Source organism: Urtica dioica, chromosome 2, assembly GCF_054948205.1.
Source record: "Urtica dioica subsp. dioica isolate 48M chromosome 2, U.dioica_male_clone48M_v1_H2, whole genome shotgun sequence".
NCBI lineage: Eukaryota > Viridiplantae > Streptophyta > Magnoliopsida > Rosales > Urticaceae > Urtica > Urtica dioica.
Genome location: NC_142757.1, coordinates 26890221 through 26916684, shown reverse-complemented (window position 1 = coordinate 26916684; position 26464 = coordinate 26890221). Strand labels below are relative to the sequence as shown.

Genomic DNA, 26464 nt, shown 5'->3' with positions numbered 1-26464 from the left:
CGAACGACGAACTTGGGGGGCTAATGTTGTCGGTCGTTTTCGGAAAATCCGAGACGCCAAGAAGGCACGTCGCTCAAAGGGCCGATGGTCAGGCCGGAGGTCCTGAAGAGCGGCAAATCTTCAAGCCCTCGCCCAAACTCCTGACTCCTCGAGTCGAGCTTCGCTCCTCGAGTCGAGCCTTGAGACAATCTCCTCGAGTCGAGCCTTGAATGGTTTCTCGAGTCGAGCCTTTAATTGTTCCTCGATTCGAGCCTCGAGTCATTTTCGAGTCGAGCCTCGAGTCATCCTCGAGTCACTCCTCGAATCAAGTCGCTAGTCGCTCTCGCCGGGCCGAGCCTTGCTCCTCGGATCGAGTCACTCTCATCGAGTAGAAAGCTTCATATTTCACGTGAGAAGAATGGCATTCGAAGGCCCGCAAGAGCCCGGCAAGACAAGCCGCCCACTACGCACACAACGCGCTGCGCCGGCCAGCAGGGCAGCAAGCAGCGCGCCGCGCCGGCCAGGCAGCGCGCCGCGCCAGTTAGGGAACCCTGCGCCGCGCGTCCTGCGCCGCGCGTCCCGCGCCGCGCCCGGTGACCCGCGCGCCGCGCCCCCTGCGCCGCGCGCCGCGCGCCGCGCGTTGTGCGCCGCCCTTCGTGCGCCGCGCGCGCCGTGCGCCTCCACTTGATGCCACACGCATTTCTAGTCCCACATGGACGAAAAAGGGACCTTCTAAGGCTCCCAAACACCTATAAATACCCTCTCTCATTGAGGGGAAAGCCATCCCAAGATATCCCAAAATATCCAATAATTCTCTTCATCTCTTATCGACACGCTCGATTTCTCTGCTTCTCTGGATGCCATATTTGGCCTGAAGCAGGTTCTCTTCTCTCTCCCTCGTTCTCAAAGGTCCCGAAGCACTCACGGGAACTTCCCGGACGTCGCTCCCTTTGACCGAACGTTCTCCGGTGCTCAAGCACGCCCCTAGGGTTCTCAACTAGAGCTACCCTTGCGCGTCTAACACGCTAGACGCGTACGCGATCTCCGAAGTTCTGAGACGCTGCCGAGGACTCCTCGCGCCCCGTCTCCTTCGTCGAGCACGCTTCTCCACCAAGGCTCCGCGCCTCATACAGCGTTCTACACGCTTGAACTACGTTCTGACCTGATCCCACGCACGGGTACGTAGGCAGCCGACAACCAAGGCACGGTCACTCATCCTCCTCACCCCCTACCTCTCCCGAGAGGCGGGTTGATCGGAGAGAACCCTAGCTCGAGACTATCGAGTTCACACTCTTGGCCCGGGTGCGATCACTTGGTCCGGCCTTGGATCGAACCGCCCGAGGTTTTAAATAGTTGTTCATTTTGGTGCGACAACAACTATCTCTTCAAGGTAATCCCTCCTTTTATAAATACCACACCTCATTCACAAAGTTGAAACAAGTTTTTGAGATTGAGAGCTTCTCTCTCTAGACATTGCCTACCGCCTCTCTCTCTCTCTCTCTCTCTCTCTCTCTCTCTCTCTCTCTCTCTCTCTTCTTCTAGCTCTTTTGTTTTGGCACCTAGGTCCTCGTTAGACCTAGCATTTTGTATTAGCTCTTTGGTTCTAAGACTAGTTCTTGAGTCATTGTGTTTAATAGTGCCCACATACTAAATCCTTTCTAAAATCGAAGACTCTAGTGGTAAAACTATCGTGCTTACTCGGATTCAAGAAAACACAAAGGAGACAAGATAAGTGGGGAAACGAGCGATTCAACCTTTCCAAAGGCTTCTCAACACTCAAGCTTCAAACGAGATCGGTACCAAGTGAAAACTCTTTATAGTTTTATATTTTAAATTATATGTTCATGTACTTTGTCTAGGTAGTAAAATCGTTTACATGTTTTAAAGAATTTTTTTTATTCCCCCGCTTTCTAGAAGCGATAAATTATTCTTAATCCTTGATCTATTCCAATAAATGGTATCAGAGCTATGGTCAAAGTTTAAACATGTGCATGTAATTTAAACTATGAGTATGAAAATTGTTTTCTTAATTTTACTCGGGTAATGAATTTGCTAGAATTGTTTTTTAGATTTTTATTTAATTTATTGCTCGAGCCTTCAAATTAATATGCATGTTGATTTTCTATACTATTGAGATACTATTAAAGCACATTAGAATCAGTTCTCAATTTCTTTAATTTTTGCATAATCAAAATCACGTTTTGAGAAGTTTGAGATTTCGGGTAATTTTATGAAGTAGTAATATTGTCTTGCTAGCTTTATTTATTTACTCGCTTGCTTTATGTTTGTTGTTATTTTATTTTGTGCCATACTATTACCTTGTTAATTAAACACATCAATAAGACTTAACAACTCAATAAAACATTCTGTTATACTTAATTCTTTTGCATTTTTGTCCTCGGCCGAATTTCTGTCCAAAATTCCTTGAGCTTAAGAATGCATCTTGGTAAAACGAGTGCATCTCTATGCTCAGAACTCAGATTTGAATGGTTCTTGAACCAAATTAAAGGATGTGAGTCTACTTTTCAAATCATTTAGAATTAGCTTAATTGGAAATAGGACCGTCTACGGTGATTTTATTCCGAGGTGCTTGCAGTCCAGGATTCCAAGATTTCTGAAAATTTTGGATTCCGGATCCCGGATCCCATTCCGAGAGTTCTAAAACTCAAGTGGAAAAATTTCCTTGAGAAAAAATGTTTTTTCAAGTATAATAGACATAATATGTAGGATTGAAAACTTTTGATTTTTCGAATAGTTACTTGAAATTGAGATTTTATAAAAACTAGATTGAATTTTGAAAATTTGTTTTCACTTTCAAACTTGAAAATGTTTTGTCATCCAAATCAAATATGTTTTCAAAATGTTCTCAAAACTATCTATATCAGTTATGTTCAAAATATATTGATCTTGAAAATTTAAGTGGGAGGTCTCCTCGAACACTAGTTGGCAAGAAGATGCAAGACGATGTGTAATGTTATACTTCAAGTGTTCAAGTGAGTTAAGAGTTCACACTTCTCTCACACACTTTCCGTAGTAGAAAATAGGAAATGTTTGAGCATGTACCTTGTGCCTATATGCACTAACACTGCTCTTCCTTGAAACATGTCGATCTAGGAATCAATTTCTAGAATTCCACTCTATCTCTCTATACACTAGAAAATGTGTTTCCGAACATATAAGAGACGATGTGCCAACTCTAAAAACTAAATGAGAGGGTTATACTTGTTGTTTGCAACCCACGATACCCAACCCTAATGTAAAGTGCAATTGTCGCCAAACTAAGAGTCACCCTCGTGGCCCTCTCTTAAATGATAGTACTCAACGGTGCTTTGCTCTGTTCATTGCTATAAGAGCTATGTCCGAGAGTGAAACAATGAGACAAGGCCTCCCCTCGGTGGAGATTTTTCAATGTAGATCTCATGGACTAAGTGGTTGGTTACACACTTAGACTCAGTCCCTACTAATCCTCCCTCGAGACCCTGCGAAAGGATATGAGTGATCAAACTTTTTTACAAGGTGGCAAGTCAAATTTGATGTATTGTAATCTTGGCTATGCATTAATGATGAGTCATTTACTTATGAAAGGAGACGCTTTTTGGCCTTCCCTCAAAGGAGTAAACTATCATTTCGTTCATAACACCTTTGGATTTTTCCTATCTTATTCATCCTAAAAACTTAAACAAACTTAAATTCTAAACCAAAAGACTAATCATAAACTTGTTTCAACTTAATTTCAGCAAGATGTCTCTCAACCCTCTCTCAACCACCCTTTCCTCAAACAAACTCCAAGGAAAAAACTACATTGATTGGAAACGTAACCTCGACATCGTCTTTACCGTTGACAAGCACAAGTGGGTACTCAGCACCCCGTGGCCTCCTCAGACGAATAATGATTCGACTTAAGAGGACAAGGACTCCTTGGTGGCCTGGCTCCGCTCCGATGAGATTGCGAGGTGCTATATCTTAGCGTCTATGAGCAATGTCACTACAACAAATAGAGTCATTACCGACGATTTTTTTCGTCGGTAATAACACCTTAATCGTCGCTAAATATATTTAGCGATGATATTAGCGACGATTTTTATCGTTGGTAAATATCCGTGCCTAAATATATTTAGCGACGATATTAGCGACGATAATGTCGTCTCGAAATGTATAAACGAAAACATTTTTTTTAATTTTGTGAAATATATTTAGCGACGATTTAGTTGTCGCTAATTCGCGCGGGAAAATTTTCCGCGCGAATTAGCGACAAAATATTCGTCGCTAATAAATTCACTCATTACTAGAATAAGCGACGACTTTGTCGTCGGTAATTATTAATTTTATTTTTATTTTTTTCGTTTATGAAAGTCTATAATGAAAAATCGAATAAAAATCAAATTATATTATCGAAATCAACTTATATATAAAATCCAGTTACGATTTCGATAAACGAGAAATATATAAAAATACATGTAAATAATAATCTGCTATACACAAAATATCTAATAAAAGACTAGCTGCGACCTTTGGGCCGTCGTCCTTTTTTTCCTATGCCTCGACGTGAAATGCTCTACTGGCGGTGATACTCTGCAAGGCTCGGCGGCATAATGTGCTCATCAGCTGACTGACTCGGACCACCACTGTGGGAGGTCTGGCTACCGACGTGAGTCGTCTGCTGGCCGTCCGTCGGAGTCTGCTGGCCGCCCGTCGGAGTGTGGACGCAAGGCGTCGGAGTGTGGACGCTGGTCGTCAGAGTCTGTTGGCTGTGGGTCGAAGGAGCCTGTTGCGAACTCTGCGGAAATATGGGCATAAACGAGCTCGGGTTGAGGCCAGACACCTGAGTCTGTATTGCCTAGGCGAACGAGGCGAGGGTCGACGTGAACACCTCCTACGAGATATATCCTGGATGCGAAGTCCCAGCCTCCGAACCGTAGACTTCGGCGATTTCAGCCGCCATCCGCGCTCCCTATGGCACCAAGTGTCCGACGCCGGTCAAGTGATCTCTCCGCGAACCCATAATATCGCGGATCGCCTGCTGCTCTAGGACGGCAATATCAACGTTCGCTCCTTGTTGCTCTACCTCCATTCTCAATGTGTTGAACCTATCTACCTGTCGATCGTGATATAATTAACTAGTTAGTATAAATTAATCGGAAAATAAGACAAAATAAATGTAAACTTACATAACGTGCGGAGGCTTCAGCAGTCATCCATTCGGACTTGTCGGACTGATGTTGGCACTTGTAGTTCGCAAACAAGCTCTCGAAAGCGCATGTCTCGGCGCTCTTCTGTATGTAAACAAAATTTCAAGTGTTAGATAGTTTTAACGATTTGATGTATCATATAAACATAAAACTTACGTTCTTCATGCGGTGGGTCAAGAATCCAATCGTCCCCTGTCGACTCTTCGTCTTCTTCTTCGCGCGATTTGCCTTGTTCTTCGCTTGTATGGCCTGTAATATAAGTAAATGTACACGTAAATAACAAATCGTATAATAAAAGAGTAAACACATATTTAACGTAAATGATTTGATTACCTTAAACTCATCGCTCGTATATCATTGTATAAGCGTCTCCTATTCGATGTCGAGCTTAACGATCCTCGGTTTCATCGACCGCGCCACCTGTACGCTACTCTTGCAGTCAATGTCGAACCATGACAGCAAGGTATGCCTCCAATCGCGAAGACGGGTCTTCGCGTCTCGAATGATTGCTGCATCGATAATCGCATTCTTCTTCCCGGTCGTATCACCATCGACTCGAATGTCGTACTTGTCTCGAATCGCTTCTCGGATCTCGGCCTCCTTCGCCGGCCCCACGTTCGCATGCGTCCACCTTGGGACCGTAGGCGAGATCTTGTCTCGGACAACCAACCGGAGCGTGTTCACGAACATCGCGAGATCTGGATCAATCTCTCGCTCTGGATGCAAGAAAGACTGAAACTCCTCGTTATAAATAATGACTTCCTTCACCCCGGGGCACCGTGCATGCTCAGATCAAATCCCGAGCATCGGCCCACGCATGGCCGAGTCGATCTCCTGGTCTTCTTCTTCGCCGCCATCGCATACGGGCGCCGACTCGCAATAATTGGGGAGACGTGCTAAGTAGTCATCCCCGCCTCCGCTGCCTTCAGCTCCTGTAGCCATAGCCATCTAAAATTCAAAACAAACTTTATTTAGGTATGCATTCGTAATAATTTAAATATGCTAATTTAGTAGTTACATGAAAAACGTTATATACTATCAATCATCATTGTCTGACAAATCATCTTCTTCCATCAAATCATCGTCGACGTCCTCAGCTTCTTCGTCATCGTTGGACTCTTCTTCTTCAATATTTTCAAAGTTCAGTCCTTCGTTGCTCACGGGCTCTGGTATCGCAGACTGATGACGCGTCGACAGTGAATCCAAATCTGACGGTTCCACCGACAATTGAACCGATGACGAAGATTGACCAAGAATAAGGTCAATATCAGGAAGATCCCACACATTTCGATGATTCGCCAATCAGGGCCATTCAAATTATCTTCCAAGTAGAAAACTTGTTTTGCCTGAGTTGTCAAAATAAATGGCTCGTCTTTGTACCATTCTTTTGCCACATACACGCTTGTCAAGTTGTTGTCGTTGCGTGTCCTTTTCCTCGGATCTTGGTCACCGAACCAACGACATTGAAATAAGACGACAGGACAATCATTCTGATAAGTCAAGACAATGATGTTTTCTACTTGACCGTAGAAGTGGTGACCTACTTCACTTGGTACACATACCCCGCTATTCTGAGTCGTTCTTCTGCTATCACGTTGACGGGAGATAAATTTAACTCCATTCACTACACAACACAGATACGTCTGTGGTACGAAATGTGGTCCCAATGCCAATGCATAAAATTTGGAGGATACGGGTAATCCGTCTTGGCTCATGCGAAACACCTACATATAACCATTAACGACTCGGTTAGTGTCGAATACCTACATACGAAGTTTAATCATATTCTTTAAGTCACTCAATTCTTTTCCCAAAACCATTTTGGGAACTATAGTCGATGCGCTTCTTCAACATCTGGTCGACCTTCTAATTCCATGAGATCTATGTGTTCACTGAAATAAAATTCATGTTCATTTAATACATCATGTAGTGTAAATAATTGAAGTTCATTTATTTCACTCATTTACCTCATGAAATTGTCAAATTCGGGACAATTTCTTAAAATGTACCACTTAGCGAGCAATCGTAGATTCTCATCTAAGCGTATCGTGGTCATCTTCCCGTAAGGCCGACAACTTGATGACTGAAACACCGATAACTCCTGTTCGACACCTTCGAAGTTAGAGGCGATGTCTGTTCGTTAGGGCATGTTGAAACGATTCTCAACGCCTTCTAGATACCTTGAGCAGAATGTCAATGCTTCGTCTACAACATAAGCTTCAGCAATTGAACCCTCTGGTTTAGCTCGATTAAGCACAAAGTTCTTGAGCGTTTCAAGGTATCTCTCAAATGGATACATCCACCGCATATGAACCGGACCTCCGTTCATTGCCTCCTCCGGTACCATGATTGTGAAGAAATCAGGCGGGAAAATTCGTTCCAACTTACACAATATCAACTTCACATCCTCCTCCGCCTTTTCAATGTCTGAAATTACCAGCGTTCTTGAGCAAATAAGTCTGAAGAAGTTGCAAAGCTCTATTATGGCATCTCGAATGGTGCGATCCATAAAAGGACGAATAGCAGGAGCCAATAGTCGCTGCATAATCACGTGACAATCGTGAGACTTCAAACCAGTCAACCTCCCGTCCGCGGTAACATTCTTCTTCAAATTCCCCGCAAATCCATCGGGAAATCTGACAGATCTCAAGAACTCAGTAAACCGCTTCTGTTCTGAAGGTGTCAGAGTGTATGACGAAGGCGGTTTCATCAATCTATCTCCCTCTTGGTACAAATGAAGCTCGTGCCTTATGTTCCAGTCCACCAGAGTCAACCGTGCCTTATCTGTGTCTTTCATCTTCCCCTCGATGTTCAGCAATGTACCCAGAAGATTGTCTCATACATTCTTTTCTATATGCATTACATCGAGGTTATGCTTTAACGTAACACTCGACCAATACGGCAACTCGAAGAAAATACTTTTCTTTGTCCAATTCAGCTCACTCGCATCGCGCTTTCGTTTCTTCCCGCCGAAGTCAGGGTGCTTCCCCGGCATTGCATCTCCCACTAATCGCAATTGTCGAAGTATGTCACGCGCCGATTTTCTCACTGGGGGTGGTCGTTTCTCATTTCTTACCTTTTACAGTTTTCTCTTCCTCATCGGGTGTAACAACGGCAAGAATCGACGATGGTCACAGTAAACAATCTTGTTTCGAGCCTTGAAAGACGGTGTGTCGTTGTTACACGTCGGACAAGCAAGGTACCCTTGATCACTCCATCCCGACAAACTGCTTCTCGCTGGGAAATCATTCACCATCCATAGCAGTACGGAAAACAACCTGAATAGCTCACCAGTCGAACCATCTCTCAACACAACACTGGTTTCCCACAATTCCTTCAGCTCATCAATAAGAGGTTGTAAAAAAACATTCATGTCCTTTCCCGACGCACTACGACCTGGTATAAGCAATGCTAACATCAAGTACGATGTTTTCATGCACAACCACGGCGGTAAGTTGTACGCAGTCAAGACTACTGGCCACATACTGTATGATAAACTCATGTCACCAAATGGGTTGAAACCATCAGCAACAAGTCCAAGCCGGACGTTCCTCAGTTCTGCCGCAATCATGGGACATTTTCGGTCGAGCTCCTTCCACATTGCTCCGTCAGTAGGATGTCGAAAACATGCGTTCATTCTCGTGCCACTGCATCTCTAGAGTTGTGTGCCGACTCGCGTACAATCGCTTAAGTCGATCATTCAGTGGAAAGTAACGCAACACCTTATGCGCTACTTTTTTTCCCATGTCTTTCTTCAGCCACCGGCTCTCATTACACACTAGACACTCATCTAGATTGGCGTTGTCCTTCCAAAACAACGCGCAATCGTGTTTGCAGATGTGAATCGACTCGTAACCCATACCAAATTGACGCAATTTCGCCTTTGCTTCATAGTGTGACTCTGGAATCGTGTCGCCGATCGGATGAGACTTTTTCAGTACTTGTAGAAGCTGATCAAACGACTTATTCATCCACTTGTTCATCACTTTCAAATGCATCAACGTGACAACAAAGGAGAGTGACGAATACTTCGTACAACCCGGCCATAATTCTGTGTTCAGGTCGCTGAAAAGGTCATCGAACTGTCCACTCTGGTATTCTGCATTCGGGTTAATATTTTCATCGTCACCATCTACGTCGTTGCGATCTAAGATATCGTGTATAGCATCTAACATCCCACCTCCTCTTCCGTAATGCGTCTGATACAGCATTATGTCATCTTCTTCCTCCCCGTGAAAGATCCACCTCGTGTAATTCCACTTAAATCCGATAAAGAGATGATTCTCTATATCAGGAATTTTTTGCATCAACACATTGTTACACCTCTTGTATGGACACTTAACTCTTCCTTCAATGTTTACGTGTTGTCGGGCCATTGCCATGAACTCTGTCATGCCAGCCGCAAACTCAACACTTAGACGTTGGTCCTCGATTATCCAATTCCTATTTGGATAACTCATTTTACCTAAAGATTCAACATTTAAAAATTTAGTAGTTTTCAGATTTTATTTTATAATTTCACGATCCTACCGAAATTTCGGCAGAACCTCCCCTATAAACTTAACAAACCGACATCAAGCCTTTAACTTTAAAACATGCATAGAAACATCCTAAAACTAACAATAAATCAAACCTCAGTGGTTCGATTACTAAAATACATAATCCATAACCAACTTTAACAAAATTAATTACAATTTCAATTTTTATTCATTTTTACATAATTTTACCTAATCAATTTTAATTACGAATCCTAACAAAATTCTATTTCATAATTAATCTCTAATCCTAATTTACATATATTTACATATATTTATATTTATACATGTAAATATTTATATCTCTAATATTTATATATCTAATCCTAAATTATATATATATAAATAATTATATCTTTAATTTACATAAATATTTATACCTAATTTAAATATTTATACCTACTATAAATATATATAACTAATTTAAATATTTAAATATCTATACCTAATATATATATACATATATATATATATACATATCGTGTAGGGGTCGGGGAACGGCATCGGCGGGCGGGAAACGGCGGAACGGCGTCGGCGGCGGGCAGGGAACCTGGATCGGAGGAGAGAGAGAACAATGATGAGAGAGAGAGAGAGAAGTGAGGAGAGAATAACCGGAGAGGGAGGACGGTGACACACGGCGGAGTACGGCGATTCAGGAGGGAGATCGAGATTCGGAATCGGGGAAAAAAAATTAGGGCGCATTTGTGAAATGAAATGGGGGAACTGTGATCTGGTATTTAAAGACATTTAGCGACGATTATTTCATCGCTAATTGTTTAAATGTCGTCGCTAAATGAACTTACCTTTTACCAGGGATTTAGCGACGACATTCTCGTCGCTAATTGGTTTCATAAATATTTAGCGACGATTATTTCGTCGCTAATTCTTTTCGACTTAATACAATTGGAGGGATTTTTCCCTCTTCAAAATTCGTCAAAATACAAAAATAATTAGCGACGATATTGTCGTCGCTAATTGGTTTCGTAAATCTTTAGCGACGATAATTCCGTTGCTAATTCTTTTTTGATTTAATAGTATCGGAGGGATTTTTCCCTCTTTAAAATTCGTCAAAATTTGAACATAATTAGCGACGATATTCCCATCGCTAAATGAAATGATAACAATATAGTGACGATAGTATCGTCCCTAAATAGTTTCCCGCGAACTTAGTGACGATAAACAATAATTAGGGACGATATTGTCGTCGCTAAATGTCTTTGCCGCCAAACTTTGGAATTTTTAACACCAAATTTTCATACTATTTTAGCGACGACCTAATCGTCGCTAATAGTATGATTAGCGACGACATATTAGCGAGGATTTAATTGTCGCTAATAGTTTCGTAGCTAAATGTCATATTTCTTGTAGTGTGTGCTCCAGCAGCAGGATTGTGACATTGAGACAGCCGCTGACATGCTCTATCATCTCCAGGAGATGTTTGGAGGGCAAGGGTGTCATGCCAGACAGCAAGCAGTCTGACAGTTTATGAACTGTCGCATGAAGGTTGGGACTCTTGTCAGAGACCATATGATGCTGATAATTAGTTATCTGAATGAAATTGAAATCCTAGGATCGGAGATTGATGGGGAGACTAAAATAGATATGATCTTGGAAACTCTCCCCGAATCTTTCGATACCTTCAAGCTGAACTACTCCATGAATAAGCTAGAGTACACTGTTACGGAGCTGATGAAGGAGCTTCACACTACTGAAGGTCTCACTAAGAGAAAGATGAACCAAGGAGAGGCACATGCTGAATTCTAACTACACACAAGATGCAGTAAAATTTGAACGGAGGCAAGAACAATTTATGGAGAACAAAATTTGTCAAAGGCAGAGAGATATGATATTCAAGTCAAAACAGAACTATTGTTAGTCAAAGGTAACAACGATAAGTATACATGCATGTTTGTACGACAATCATTGTTGCAAATAACACGATCGTTTACCAAATGGTCATTCGTTTGAAACTACACAATTATTTGTTGAAACGATAGCCTAAAAAATAACCAACAAATTGGAGAATGCGACCGTTAAAGAGGTAACTTCCACAACTATAATAACCGTGAGAGAGCCCCCAATGTGATATAGTTCTCCAAATCGCCACGATATTGTCGTATCGTTCTAAAGTACTTAAGTGCATCTAATGTTGGAATTGATCTAGGTTAAGAAAAGATTTAACGCTTCGGGCAAGCGGCGGAAAATAAAAATTTTCTTTTAAACAAGTAAAACGATTTTACTAACTTAGACAAAGAGAAAGCACACGTTATTATTAAATTAAAAAACTATTAAAGAGCATTACTCGTTTACTAACGTTTATCGAAGCTTGATCGTTGAGAATCCTTTGGAAAGGTTGAATCGCTCGTCTCCCCACTAAGCTCGTCTTTCTTCGTTCTTCGGAAACTCGAGTAACCACGAAAGTTTCTATCACATAAATCACTTGAGGTAAGAAGGAATAAGTGTGTGGACACTATTAAACACGACGACTAAAGAACAAGTCTAAGATTCTAGAAGCTAAAACACTAGGTCAAATGTGGACCTAGATGCCAAAACAAAAACGAAAAGAACTAGAGAGAGAGAGAGGGGGGGGGGGAGATGGGCGGCCACAAGGTCTAGAGAGAGAAGCTCTCAATCTCTAACTTACGTGGGACGAGAAACAGTGAGAACGAGGGCCCTATTTATAGGAGAATGATTGGCCTCAGAAAGAGGAGTCTCCTCTTTTTTTCAAGCATTCATGAGAAATCCCTTATTGCCCATTTACTCCCATATCCGCCCAACATAACTCATTCTCTCAAGGGATTTGTTTCCTCTAGACGAATAATTGTTTCCTCTTTTTCTTTTGACAAGTATCTTTATACTTCAAGGCAAAAAATAATCTCTTTCACACTATGGCATGCACTAAATTTAGTCTCTCTTTCCTTGTGTAGGACGTGCAAGGCTTCTAGAAGGAGCTTCTAGATTTTTCTTCATTTGTTCATGACAACATAAGAAAAGCCCATTAAGAATTTTCAAGTAAAATTCCATGAAATGGAAATAATCCTCAAGGCCCAAAAACCTCATCATGGCAGAGTGATACATTTCAGTTGTCATCATATGACCATGTCAAAAAATTTATTGACATTCATTTCTTCCTATGTCCAAAAAGACAAAAAATACCCTTTAGACAATTGTGATGAGTGGATCCATTGAATATTATCTATGTTTACCCTCCATGAATATCATCAACTAGATGTGATATACAAAATTACCATTTTACCCTTCTAGTTGTTATTTCCTCAACTCCTTTGTTGCTTGTGAATAAGTTAGAAACAATGTATTGACGAGGAGCTAACAAGTCACATTGATTCATCCAAAAGAGTCACGACTCAATTTGGATAATGGCCATTTCATTTATTCACATTCCAAGGAACAAAGCATGAGGTGATATACATTGCATTTCAGCAATCGTGTACATGAATTCTCTATCTATGAGATCTTCACAAAGTTCTTCATGACATCTTCATAACTTAGTACTTCACCAATAGGTCTTGTCTATATCACATAGTGAGTCTAGAGCGCTGACTTTCTCAAATGAGAGGATGTAAGCTATGAAATGACATGTCTCATTTCAAGATTGAGGTAAGTATGATGCAATTCATACATAGTGACTCCGAGACATAATAGGTTAAATTGTTTGTTCTTATTCTGTCTCTAGAAGTGCACTGGTCAATTCAGTACCTTTAGAAGATACCTAGGAAGAACTATAGAGTCTCCAACTCTCAATGTCTCATAACCAGACATCATAGTTTCTCCTAACAATCATAATGAGATCAATAGCCCTTTTATCCTTAGATTGTGAATATACTGTTTTAAGAAAACCATGAAGAGTTTGTTCATGCAAATCTATATATGACTCTTCATTTGTTTTTAGGTTTGTTTAAGGACTAAAGCCTATAGTTTATCATAAAGCTTCAAACAAACAAGGAAGAATGAATGAACGTTTCAACTTTTATTAATTATTCAACAGTTACAAGCAAGAGTCTTCGTGAGACTTCATTACATCAAATGTACATAAGTAATGACTACTACTCTTCTTGTGAGCACCATTGACAACACCTACCACATCGAATAGACAGACGTGACCCCGATCCGTCACCGTTGGACTACGAAAAACTTGAGGCAGTACTACCAATAGCGAGCGCTTCCCCCATTTTATTGCTTTGTTTTCCGAAATTCAATAAGGCCTACAAGCCAATGTTTTAGGACTTCAAATTTTTACAATATTAATAAAGTTCAAGAATTTCGTTTCAAAATCCGCTTTATCAAAGTTTTTCGGTCATCAAGACAAAGCTTGTAAACTCAAAAACTTGGGGGGATAGTGAAATAAGCAACAGTAAGGAAATCCTCAAGAAATTACGCTCCATAAAATAAAATTGAAGTCTCTATAATCAATGGTGCCCACAAGAAGAGTAGTAGTGTCTATTTATGTACATTTGATGTAATATAGTCTCACAAAGACACTTGCTTGTAAATGCTAAATCATTAATAAAAGTTGAAACGTTCATTCTTTCTTCCTTGTCTGTTTGAAGCTTTATGATAATCTATAGTCTTTAGTCCATAAACAAACCTAACAACATATGAAGAGACAAATGTAGATTTGCATGAAAAACACTCTTCATGGTTTGCTTAAAACTGCATATTTACAATCTAAGGATCAAAGGACTATTGATCTTAGTACGATTGTTAGGAGAATCTATGATGCCTGGTTATGGGACATTGAAATTTGAAGACTCTATAGTTCTTCTACGTATCTTCTGAAGGTACTAAATTGATCAGTGCACTTCTAGAGACAGAATAAGAACAAACCATTTAACCTCTTATGTCTCAAAGTCACTACGTATGAATTGCATCATGCTTATGTTGTCAATGGTGCCCACAAGAAGAGTTGTAGTCTTTATTTTATACATTTGATGTAATAAAGTCTCACGAAGACTCTTGCTTGTAATTGCCTATTCATTAATAAAAAGTTGAAACGTTCATTCATTCTTCCTTGTCTGTTTGAAGCTTTATGATAAAACATTAGTCTTTAGTCCATAAACAAACTTAACAACTTACGAAGAGACAAATGTAGATTTGCACGAACAAACTCTTCGTAGTTTGCTTAAAACGATGTATTCGCAATCTAAGGGTCAAAGGAGTATTAACCTCAGTACGATTGTTGGGCGAATCTATGATGTCTGGTTATGGGGCATTGAGAGTTGGAGACTCTATAGTTCTTCTAGGTATCTTCCGAAGGTACTGAATTGACCAGTGCACTTCTAGAGACAAGATAAGAACAAACCATTTAACCTCTTATGTCTCGAAGTTACTACGTATGAATTGCATCATGCTTACCTTAATCCTGAAATGAGACATGCCATTTCATAACTTACGTATTCTCATTTGAGAAAGTCAGAGTTCGGACTCACTATGTGATTCCGAACAGGGCCTATTGGTGAAGTACTAAGTTGTGAGAATGTCATGAGTAACTTTGTGAAGTTCTCATAGATATGGAATTCATGTACAAGATTGCTAAAATGCAATGTATATCACCTCATGCTTTGTTGCTTGGAATGTGAATAAATGAACAGGCCAGTGTCCAAATTGTGTCTTGACTCTTTTGGATGAAACAGTGTGACTTGTTAGCTCCTCGTCAATACATTGTTTCTGACTTATTCACAAGCGACAAAGGAGTTGAGGAAATAACAGTTAGAAGGGTAAAATGGTAATTTCGTAAATCCCAACTAGCTGATGATATTCATGAAGGGTAAACATAGATAATATTCAGTGGATCCGCTCATCATAATTTGGTTGAATTCTTGAGTAGAAAATAAATTCATTTGAACCGAGAGATTTTCAGTGTCAACTCTTTAGTGGAGTCAGTTGACATTAAGCTAAACTTGGAAAAGGTTTGTGAACTTTTGAGTCCAAGTGTTTAGCTCAAGCTTTGTTCATTTGGATCCATAAGGTCATTGTCACAAATCATATTGAGTAGGAATAGTTAAACTAGCAGCTAAGTCAAAACAAGTACAAGACAAGTTTGGTGAAAATTGTCTAAATGATATTTTTGTATTTTAGATATATGACGAAATGAATGTCAATAATTTTTTTGACATTGTCATATGATGACAAATAAAATTTAAATCACACGGCCAACTTAAAGAATTTGGGCCTTGATGATTAATTTCATTTCATAGAATTTTACATGAAAATTCTTAATGGGCTTTTCTTATGTTGTCATGAACAAATGAAGAAACATCTAGAAGCTCCTTCGAGAAGCGCTCAAATTTCGTCCAAGCCAAGGAAAATAAGGCTGAATTTCGTTCATGCCATAGTGGGAAAGAGAGTTTATTTTGTGCATTAATGTATGAAGATACTTGCCAAAAGAAAAAGAGGAAACAAATTTCCTCTAGAAGGAAAGTGTTGTCGCAGTTTTTCGGACAACGATTTAGGAGTCAAGGGCGGTTAGACCCAAGGCCGGACCAAGTGGTCTCGTCTTGACTCGAGCGTGTCGGACTTGATATCTCAAGTCGTCCCTTAGCTGTTGGTGATGTCTATCTCGTTCAGGCACCTGAAAAGCAAGCAAAGAGGCGGGAACTACAAAGGGAAAACAGGGGGGTTGCCCCTGTTTACCTCTCCGACGCTCAACATTAGTAGGATTGAGGTGGTTTGTAGAGGGTTTAAGTGTTTAGAGGTCGAGACTTGAGAGAAAGGAGCGAGGTATGAGTTCGGCAGCGTTTCAGTACTCAAGAACGGATTACCTGGACCAGGGGAGATCCCCCGTCATTTATAGGTGACCAAGGGGCATTTTGGGAATCCCCTTGGCTGAGGGCCGGCTCTAAGGTGGCCATGTAGGGCAGGGATGCCTCTGACCCGGCCATAGAGGCCATGGACGCCTCTGACCTGGCCATGGAGGCCATGGACACCTTTGACCCGGCCATGGACGCCTCTGACCCGGCCATGGAGGCCATGGACGCCTCTGACCCGGTCATGGAGGCCATGGACGCCTCTGACCCGGCCATGGACGCCTCTGACCCGGCCATGGAGGCCATGGACGCCTCTGACCCGGCCATGGACGCCAGGGATGCCTCTGACCCGGCCATGGAGGCCAGGGATGCCTCTGACCCGGCCATGGAGGCCATGGAGGCCTCTGACCCGGCCATGGACGCCTCTGACCCGGCCATGGACGCCTCTGACCCGGCCATGGAGGCCATGGACGCCTCTGACCCGGCCATGGACGCTTCTGGCCCGGCCATGGAGGCCATGGATGCCTCTAACCCTGCCATGGACGCCTCTGACCCGGCCATGGAGGCCATGGACGCCTCTGACCCGGCCATGGAGGCCAGGGATGCCTCTGACCCGGCCATGGACGCCTCTGACCCGGTCATGCAGGCCATGGACGCCTCTGACCCGGCCATGGATGCCTCTGACACGGCCATGGAGGCCAGGGATGCCTCTGACCCGGCCATGGAGGCTAGGGATGCCTCTGACCCGGGCATGGAGGCCATGGACGCCTCTGACCCGGCCATGGACGCCTCTGACCCGGCCATGGAGGCCAGGGATGCGTCTGACCCGGCCATGGAGGCCAGGGATGCCTCTGACCCGGCCATGGAGGCCATGGACGCCTCTGACCCGGCCATGGACGCCTCTGACCCGGCCATGGACGCCTCTGACCCGGCCATGGAGGCCAGGGATGCCTCGGACGCGGCCACGGCGACGAGGGCCGGCTCTGAGGTGGCCGTGCGCCGGGAGAGATTCGGGGAGGCCGCTATCATGGCCGTCGTCGTCCTACCGGGCCGGGACGGACCGGTAACATTAGCCCCCCGAGTTTTCGGTCGACCGTAGGTCGAGTGGGAACTCAAAATCTACGCTTTCATGCGGATGCGGGACGAACGCTCTCTGGTGCGTCACGGGGGACGGCCTTTGTGCGCCGCGAGGGACGGCTTTTGTTCGTCGCGAGGGACGGCTTTTGTGCGTCGCGAGGGACGGCTTTTGTGTGTCACGAGGGACGGCCTTTGTGCGTCGCGAGGGACGGCTTTGGTGCGTCGCGAGGTACGGATTTTGTGCGTCGCGAGGGACGGCTTTTGTGCGTCGCGAGAGACAGCTTTTGTGCGTCACGAGGGACGGCTTTTGTGCATCACGAGGGACGGCCTTTGTGCATGTCTTATGTTCTCGACATACTATCGTAGTCGATTCGCACGGTTTTGTCGGTACGCGTCTTATTTTCTCGACTTACCAGTGAAGGCGTAATCGATTTGCGCGACTCGGGCCTCAGGGGGGCCCCGGTGTCACGTTCGTGTGACCGTGTTTCCCGTGGATGCTGGCTAGACCAGATACGTTCGACGGACGCAAGCCTTTGAAACCCATTTGTGATTCGCTGCCTTTCGGCTCGCGAGCTGGGCGGCGAGCGCGGTGCCACTTTTATGTGGCCATGTTTCCCGTGGACGCTGGCTAGACCAGGTACGCCCGGCGGACGCAAGCCTTTGAAACCCATTTGAAACTCACTGCCTTTCGGCTCACGAGTTGGGCGGCGAGCGTGGTGCCACACTTGTGTGGCTGGGTTTCCCACGGACGCTGGCAAGACCAGATACGTCTGGCGGACGCAAGCCTTTGAAACCCATTTGAAACTCGCTGCCTTTCGGCTCACGAGTTGGGCGGCGAGCGCGGTGCCATATTTGTGTGGCCGAGTTTCCCGTGTACGCTGGCTAGACCAGATACGTCCGGCGGACGCAAGCCTTTGAAACCCATTTGGAACTCGCTACCTTTCGGCTCACGAGCTGGGCGGCGAGCGCGGTGCCACATTTGCGTGGCCAGGTTTCCCGGGGACGCTGGCTAGACCAGATACGTCCGGCGGATGCAAGCCTTTGAAACCCATTTGAAACTCGCTGCCTTTCGGCTCACGAGCTGGGTGGCGAGCGCGGTGCCACATTTGCGTGGCCAGGTTTCCCGTGGACGCTGGCTAGACCAGGTACGCCCGGCGAACGCAAGCCTTTGAAACCCATTTGAAACTTGCTGCCTTTCGGCTCACGAGCTGGGCGGCGAGCGTGGTGCCACACTTGTGTGGCTGGGTTTCCCGTGGATGCTGGCTAAACCAGATACGTCCGGCGGATGCAAGCCTTTGAAACCCATTTGAAACTCGCTGTCTTTCGGCTCACGAGCTGGGCGGCTATGCGGTGCCACATTTGTGTGGCCGAGTTTCCCGTGGATGCTGGCTAGACCAGATACGTTCGGCGGACGCAAGCCTTTGAAACCCATTTGGAACTCGCTGCCTTTTGGCTCATGAGCTGGGCGGCGAGCACGGTGCCACATTTGCGTGGCCAGGTTTCCCGTGGACGGTGGCTAGACCAGATACGTCTGGCGGAATCAAGCCTTTGAAACCCATTTGAAACTCGCTGCCTTTCGGCTAACGAGCTGGGCGGCGGGCGCGGTGCCACATTTGCATGGCCATTTCACCTCACGAGCGTGGCACCCTTGGGTGCGCGTGTCGTGTGATAGGTGGGGTTAGGTGTAGACTTGATCCCCCGGCGAGTGTGGCACCTTGGTGCGCTGGTCGCGTTTTTGGGTTGAGTCTCTTGGGTCGAGTCTGGTGCCCTTGTGAATGCGACGCCATGGCGCGCGCGTCACGCTTGGGGACACAATTGGCCCATTCTTTCTCTCTCGAGAGCGTCGTGGAGCGAATTCTGGTTTATCGTATAGGGGCGATTTTTGTCGCTTGCGTGAGAGCATTTAGATTTATCATCGAATCTTGTGAGTTTATCGTTGACTGGTGACTCAGGAAGTTGTAGGTTTTTGACACGAGGACTTTTAAGTTGATTCGTGGGTTTTGGGACTCAACTTGAGGAAGAGACTCGACTCGAGGAGTTACATGTAAGGCCAACTCGAGGGTCAGTAAGGTGTAGAGCTGGCACGAAGACTTATCAGTCGATTCGTGGACCCGGACCTATCCTTGAGGAGTGATCTCAACTCGAGGAGTCGTGTAGAGCCGGCACGAGGAGTAGTTAGTCGACTCGTGGACTCGGAACTCAACTCGAGGAGTCATGTAGAGTCGGCACGAGGAGTCATCAGTCGACTCGTGGACTCGGTACTCGACTCGAGGAGCGGACTCAACTCGAGGAGAAATGTAGAGTCGGCACGAGGAGTAGCTGTTGGAATCGATCTAGGGTTTAAGAAAATAATTAACGCTTCGGGAAGCGGCGGAATTTTTAAAATTTTCTTTTACAAGTAAAAACGGTTTTTACTAACCTAGACAAGTGCAAGTACATGTAATTAAAAACTAATATGAGCTAAGAAGTTTACTAACCTTTCTTGAAGCTTGATCTTGGAGAAGCTCTTAGAAAGTTGCAACGCTCGTCTCCCCTCGCAGCACGTCCCTCTTTCTTTCCTCGGCACCTCGAGCAACCACGAAAGTTTCTATCACTAAATCACTCGAAATAAAGGAATTAGTGAGTGGGCACTTTTAAACACTACGACTTAAGAACGAGTCTTGAAGTCGCAGAGCTAAACACTAGGTCGAGTGAGGACCTAGGTGACAAAACAAGAAAAATGGAAAATAAACTAGAAAGAGAGAGAGAGAGGAGTTCGGCCAAGTTCTAGAGAGAGAGTCTCTCAAATCTCTTAAACTTGGATGAATGAATTGTGAAGAAAAGGGGCTCCTATTTATAGGAGAGGTCTCACCTTCTATAAGGTAGTTTACTCTTCTATATAATATCACATATTCATGAGCCAATTACCTCTTTTCCCACTTGAGATGCTCGGCCAAGGATGCCTTCTAGAAGGCTTGGATTTGTTTCCATTTTTGTTCCTTGCCTTGCCTTTTGTCTACTTGGCCGATTCCCTACAAGCATGTGTGGGAAATTTGTTTCCTCTTTTTCTTTTGGCAAGTATCTTGATACATTTATGCACAAAATAATCTCTCCTATTTCTCTATAGGGTAGGCGCCCATATTTGTCTAGAAAAGGCTTCTAGAATTTTCTTCACTTGTTCATGACAACATAAGAAAAGGCCCATTTAGAATTTTCAATAAAATTCTTATGAAATGAAATTAATTCACCATGCCCAATGATCAAGTCATGGCCGAGTGACATTAAGTCATCAAATGAACTTGTCAAAAAATTTATTGACATTCACTTCACCTTTTGTCTCAAAAGACAAAATTACCCTTTTGACTATTTTCGTTCTTGTTTTGACTTAGCTTCCAGTTTAACTATTCCTATCGATGTGATTCGTGACAGTGACCTCATGGACCCAAATGAACAAAGCTTGAGCTAAACACTTGGACTCAAAAGTTCACAAACCTTTTCCAAGTTTAGCTTAATGCCAACTGACTCCACTAAAGAGTTGACACTGAAAATCTCTCGGTTCAAATGAATTTATTTTCTACTCAAGAATTCGACCTAATTATGATGAGCGGATCCACTGAATAATATATATGTTTACCCTTCATGAATGTCATCAGCTCGTCGGGATTTACTAAATTACCATTTTACCCTTCTAGCTGTTATTTCCTCAACTCCTTTGTTGCTTGTGAATAAGTTAGAAACAATGTATTGACGAGGAGCTAACAAGTCACATTGCTTCATCCAAAAGAGTCAGGACTCAATTTGGACACTGGCCAGTTCATTTATTCATACTCCAAGGAACAAAGCATGAGGTGACATACATTGCATTTCAGCAATCTTGTTCATGAATTCCATATCTATGAGAACATCACAAAGTTACTCATGACATTCTCACAACTTAGTACTTCACCAATAGGCCCTGTTCGGAATCACATAGTGAGTCCGAACTCTGACTTTCTCGAATGAGAATACTAAGGTGTGAAATGACATGTCTCATTTCAGGATTAAGGTAAGCATGATGCAATTCATACATAGTGACTTCGAGACATAAGAGGTTAAATGGTTTGTTCTTATCTTATCTCTAGAAGTGCACTGGTCAATTCAGTACCTTCGGAAGATACCTAGAAGAACTATAGAGTCTCCAACTCTCAATGCCCCATAACCAGACATCATAGATTCTCCTAACAATCATACTGAGGTCAATAGTCCTTTGACCCTTAGATTGCGAATATATCGTTTTAAGCAAACTACGAAGAGTTTGTTCATGCAAATCTACATTTGTCTCTTCGTAAGTTGTTAAGTTTGTTTATGGACTAAAAGACTAAGGTTTTATCATAAAGCTTCAAACAAAGAAAGAATGAATGAACCTTTCAACTTTATTATTAAATGAATAGGCAATTACAAGCAAGAGTCTTCATGAGACTTTATTACATCAAATGTACAAAATAAAGATTACAACTCTTCTTGTGGGCACCATTGACAACAGTAGCTTGTCGACTCGTGGACTTGGTATTCGACTCGAGGAGTGAACTCAACTCGAGGAGATATGTAGAGTCGGCACGAGGAGTAGCTAGTCGACTCGTGGACTCGGTACTCAACTCGAGGAGCGGACTCAACTCGAGGAGAAATGTAGAGTCGGCACGAGGAGTAGCTTGTCGACTCGTGGACTCGGTACTCCACTCGAGGAGTGAACTCAACTCGAGGAGAAATGTAGAGTCGGCACGAGGAGTAGCTAGTCGACTCGTGGACTCGGTACTCGACTCGAGGAGTGAACTCAACTCGAGGAGAAATGTAGAGTCGACACGAGCAGTAGCTTGTCGACTCGTGGACTCGGTACTCGACTCGGGGAGTGAACTCAACTCGAGGAGAAATGTGTAGACCGTCTCTCTCTGGGACCTCCGGCCTAACCATCGGCCCCTTGAGACTTTGCTATGCTTTTATTTTTATTTTGTTTTTTTTTTGTTTTTGGGTTGTTTAGTTGATTGGGTATTGATCCCTGTTAGTGTTGGAATCGATCTAGGGTTTGAGAAAATAATTAACGCTTCGGTAAGCGGCGGAATTTTAAAAATTTTCTTTTACAAGTAAAACAGTTTTTACTAACCTAGACAAGTGCAAGTACATGTAAATAAAAACCAATATGAGCTAGAAGCTTACTAACCTTTCTTGAAGATTGAACTTTGAAGAAGCTTGTGGAAAGTTTGCAACGCTCGTCTCCCCTCGCAGCACGTCTCTCTTTCTTTCCTCGGCACCTCGAGCAACCACGAAAGTTTCTATCACTAAATCACTCGAAAAGAAGGAATTAGTGAGTGGGCACTTTTAAACACTACGACTTAAGAACGAGTCTCAAAGTCGCAGAGCTAAACACTAGGTCGAGTGAGGACCTAGGTGCCAAGACAAGAAAAATCGAAAATATAAACTAGAGAGAGAGAGAGAGGAAGGGGCGGCCACAATGTCTAGAGAGAGAGTCTCTCAATCTCTAACTTGTGTGGGATGAGAAAACAATGAGAATGAGGGCCCTATTTATAGGAGAGGGGTTTGCCTTAGAAAATAGGAGTTTCCTCTTTTTTTCAAGCATTCATGAGCAATCTCTTATTGCCCATTCTCTCCATATGCGCCCAAGTCTCTTAATTCCTTTAAGGGATTTGTTTCCTAATTTGTTTTCTCTTCTATGGCCGAATTCCCTTAAGCATCATTATGCAAATTTGTTTCCTCTTTTTCTTTTGGCAAGTATCTTCATACATTTATGCACAAAATATTTTCTCTCTCTTTGGGTATATTGGGCGCCTATGGCTTCTAGAAAGGCTTCTAGAATTTTCTTCACTTGTTCATAACAACATAAGAAAAAGCCCATTTAGAATTTTCAATAAAATTCTTATGAAATGAAATTAATTCACAAGGCCCAATGATCAAATCATGGCCGAGTGACTTTAAGTCATCAAATGAACTTGTCAAAAAAATTATTGACATTCATTTCGTCCTTTGTCTCAAAAGACAAAAATACCCTTTTGACTATTTTCGTTCTTGTTTTGACTTAGCTTCCAGTTTAACTATTCCAATCGATGTGATTCGTGACAGTGACCTCATGGACCCAAATGAATAAAGCTTGAACTAAACACTTGGACTCAAAAGTTCACAAACCTTTTCCAAGTTTAGCTTAATGCCAACTGACTCCACTAAAGAGCTGACACTGAAAATCTCTCGGTTCAAATGAATTTATTTTCTACTCAAGAATTCACCTAATTATAATGAGCGGATCCACTGAATATTATCTATGCTACCCTTCATGAATGTCATCAGCTAGTCGGGATTTACTAAATTACCATTTTACCCTTCTAGCTGTTATTTCCTCAACTCCTTTGTCGCTTGTGAATAAGTTAGAAACAATGTATTGACGAGGAGCTAACAAGTCACATTGTTTCATCCAAAAGAGTCAGGACTCAATTTGGACACTGGCCAGTTCATTTATTCACACTCCAAGGAACAAAGCATGAGGTGACATACATTGCATTTCGGCAATCTTGTACATGAATTCCATATCTATGAGAACTTCACAAAGTTACTCATGACATACTCACAACTTAGTACTTCACCAATAGGTCATGTTCGGAATGACATAGTGAGTCCGAACTCTGACTTTCTTAAATGAGAATACTAAGGTGTGAAATGGCATGTCTCATTTCAGGATCAAGGTAAGCATGATGCAATTCATACATAGTGACTTCGAGACATAAGAGGTTAAATGGTTTGTTCTTATCTTGTCTCTAGAAGTGCACTGGTCAATTCAGTACCTTCGGAAGATACCTAGAAGAACTATAGAGTCTCCAACTCTCAATGCCTCATAACCAGACATCATAGATTCTTCTAACAATCATATTGAGGTCAATAGTCCTTTGACCCTAAGATTGCGAATATATCGTTTTAAGCAAACTACGAAGAGTTTGTTCATGCAAATCTACATTTGTCTCTTCGTAAGTTGTTAAGTTTGTTTATGGACTAAAAGACTAAGGTTTTATCATAAAGCTTCAAACAAAGAAAGAATGAATGAACGTTTCAACTTTATTCTAATGAATAAGCAATTACAAGCAAGAGTCTTCGTAAGACTATATTACATCAAATGTACACAAATAGACACTACTACTCTTCTTGTGGGCACCATTGACAACAAACTCCCACTTGACTCAAAGAAGGTGTGTGTAGTCCTTCATGCCTAATCCCTCACGATGTTGGTCGAAGACCTTGTTCGCTAGGGCCTTGGTGAATGGATCTGCCAGAGATCTACTTCACCTCCACGTCACCGCGTTGCGCGATCTCTCGAATCAAATGGTATTTCCTCTCAATATGCTTAGAGCGCTTATGGCTTCTAGGTTCCTTTGAGTTAGCGACAGCCCCACTATTATCACAATAAAGGGTTATGGGCTCGTCGACGTTTGGAACAACTTCCAAATACTTAAGGAATTTTCTAAGCCATATAGCCTCTTTGGATGCTTCACAAGCAGCCACATATTCTGCTTCCATTGTGGAGTCAGCAATGTAAGATTGCTTAATACTTCTCCACACAACAGCTCCACCATTAAGGATGAACACAGATCCCGAAGTGGATTTCCTGGAATCCTTATCCGCTTGAAAATCGGAGTCGGTATATCCCGTCATAGTCAGGTCAGTACCTGAGTATGTAAGCATCAAGTTCCTAGTTCTTCGAAGATACTTAAGAACATGCTTAACAGCAATCCAGTGCTCGGGTCCAGGGTTGGATTGGAAACGACTAACTACGCCAATGGCAAAACAGATGTCAGGTCTAGTGCAAAGCATAGCATACACGAGGCTTCCTACGGCAAAGGCGTTAGGAATTTTCCTCATGTCTTCAATCTCTTGTGCAGTCTTGGGAGACTGGTCCTTAGAGAGTGAAACTCCATGCCTAAAGGGTGTTTGACCCCTCTTGCAGTGTTGCATCGAGAAGCTATCCATCACCTTATCAATATAAGATGCTTGAGAGAGCGACATGGTCCGGTTTTTCCTATCTCGAAAGATTTGGATTCCCAGAATGTATGCGGCTTCTCCTAGATCCTTCATATCGAATTGCTTTGCCAGCCAGACCTTAACCTCAGATAACTTACCCACGTCATTACCAATGAGTAGTATATCATCGACATACAGTACCAGAAACACAACTTTGCCTTCGTGTATTAACTTGTAAACACAAGGCTCATCTATTGACTGTTCAAAGCCGAAGCTCTTTACAGTTTCATCGAATCTAATATTCCATGACCTAGATGCTTGCTTTAGTCCATAAATGGATTTAAGCAACTCACAAACCTTGGTCTCTTGACCTTTATCCACGAAACCGTCTGGTTGAGCCACGTAAATGCGCTCGTCAAGATTGCCATTCAGAAAGGCTGTCTTGACATCCATTTGACTGATCTCATAGTCGAGGGCTGCAGCTATGGATAGGAGTATGCGGATGGATTTAAGCATCGCGACTGGCGAGAAGGTTTCTTCATAGTCAATCCCTTCTTGTTAGGTATAACCCTTCGCCACAAGTCGTGCTTTGAACGTCTCGACGTTCCCATCAGGACCCCTTTTCTTCTTGTATATCCACTTACACCCTACGGGTTTAATCCCTTTAGGAAGGTCTACAAGTTTCCAGACATTGTTGACATACATCGAGTGCATTTCAACTTTCATGGCGTCAAGCCAAAGGTTTGACTCAGAACAAGCCATCGCTTGGCTATAGGAAGCAGGGTCATCCATGTCGGAGATGGCTACAAGAGAGTCTCCATAAGACATGTACCTGTCAGGCTTTTGAGTAGCCCTCCCACTACGTCTAAGTACTACTTGACGAGATTCTGATGAGTTAGGTTGTGTTTCAGTTGGGGTAAGAACAGTTCTTACAGATGAGGTAGAAGCT

General features: G+C 43.1%; 1 pseudogene; it reads right to left on the bottom strand.

The window, feature by feature from the left end:
• Positions 1–7131: 7131 nt before the first annotated feature.
• Positions 7132–9544, bottom strand: LOC149404242 (uncharacterized; annotated as a pseudogene).
• Positions 9545–26464: the final 16920 nt, after the last annotated feature.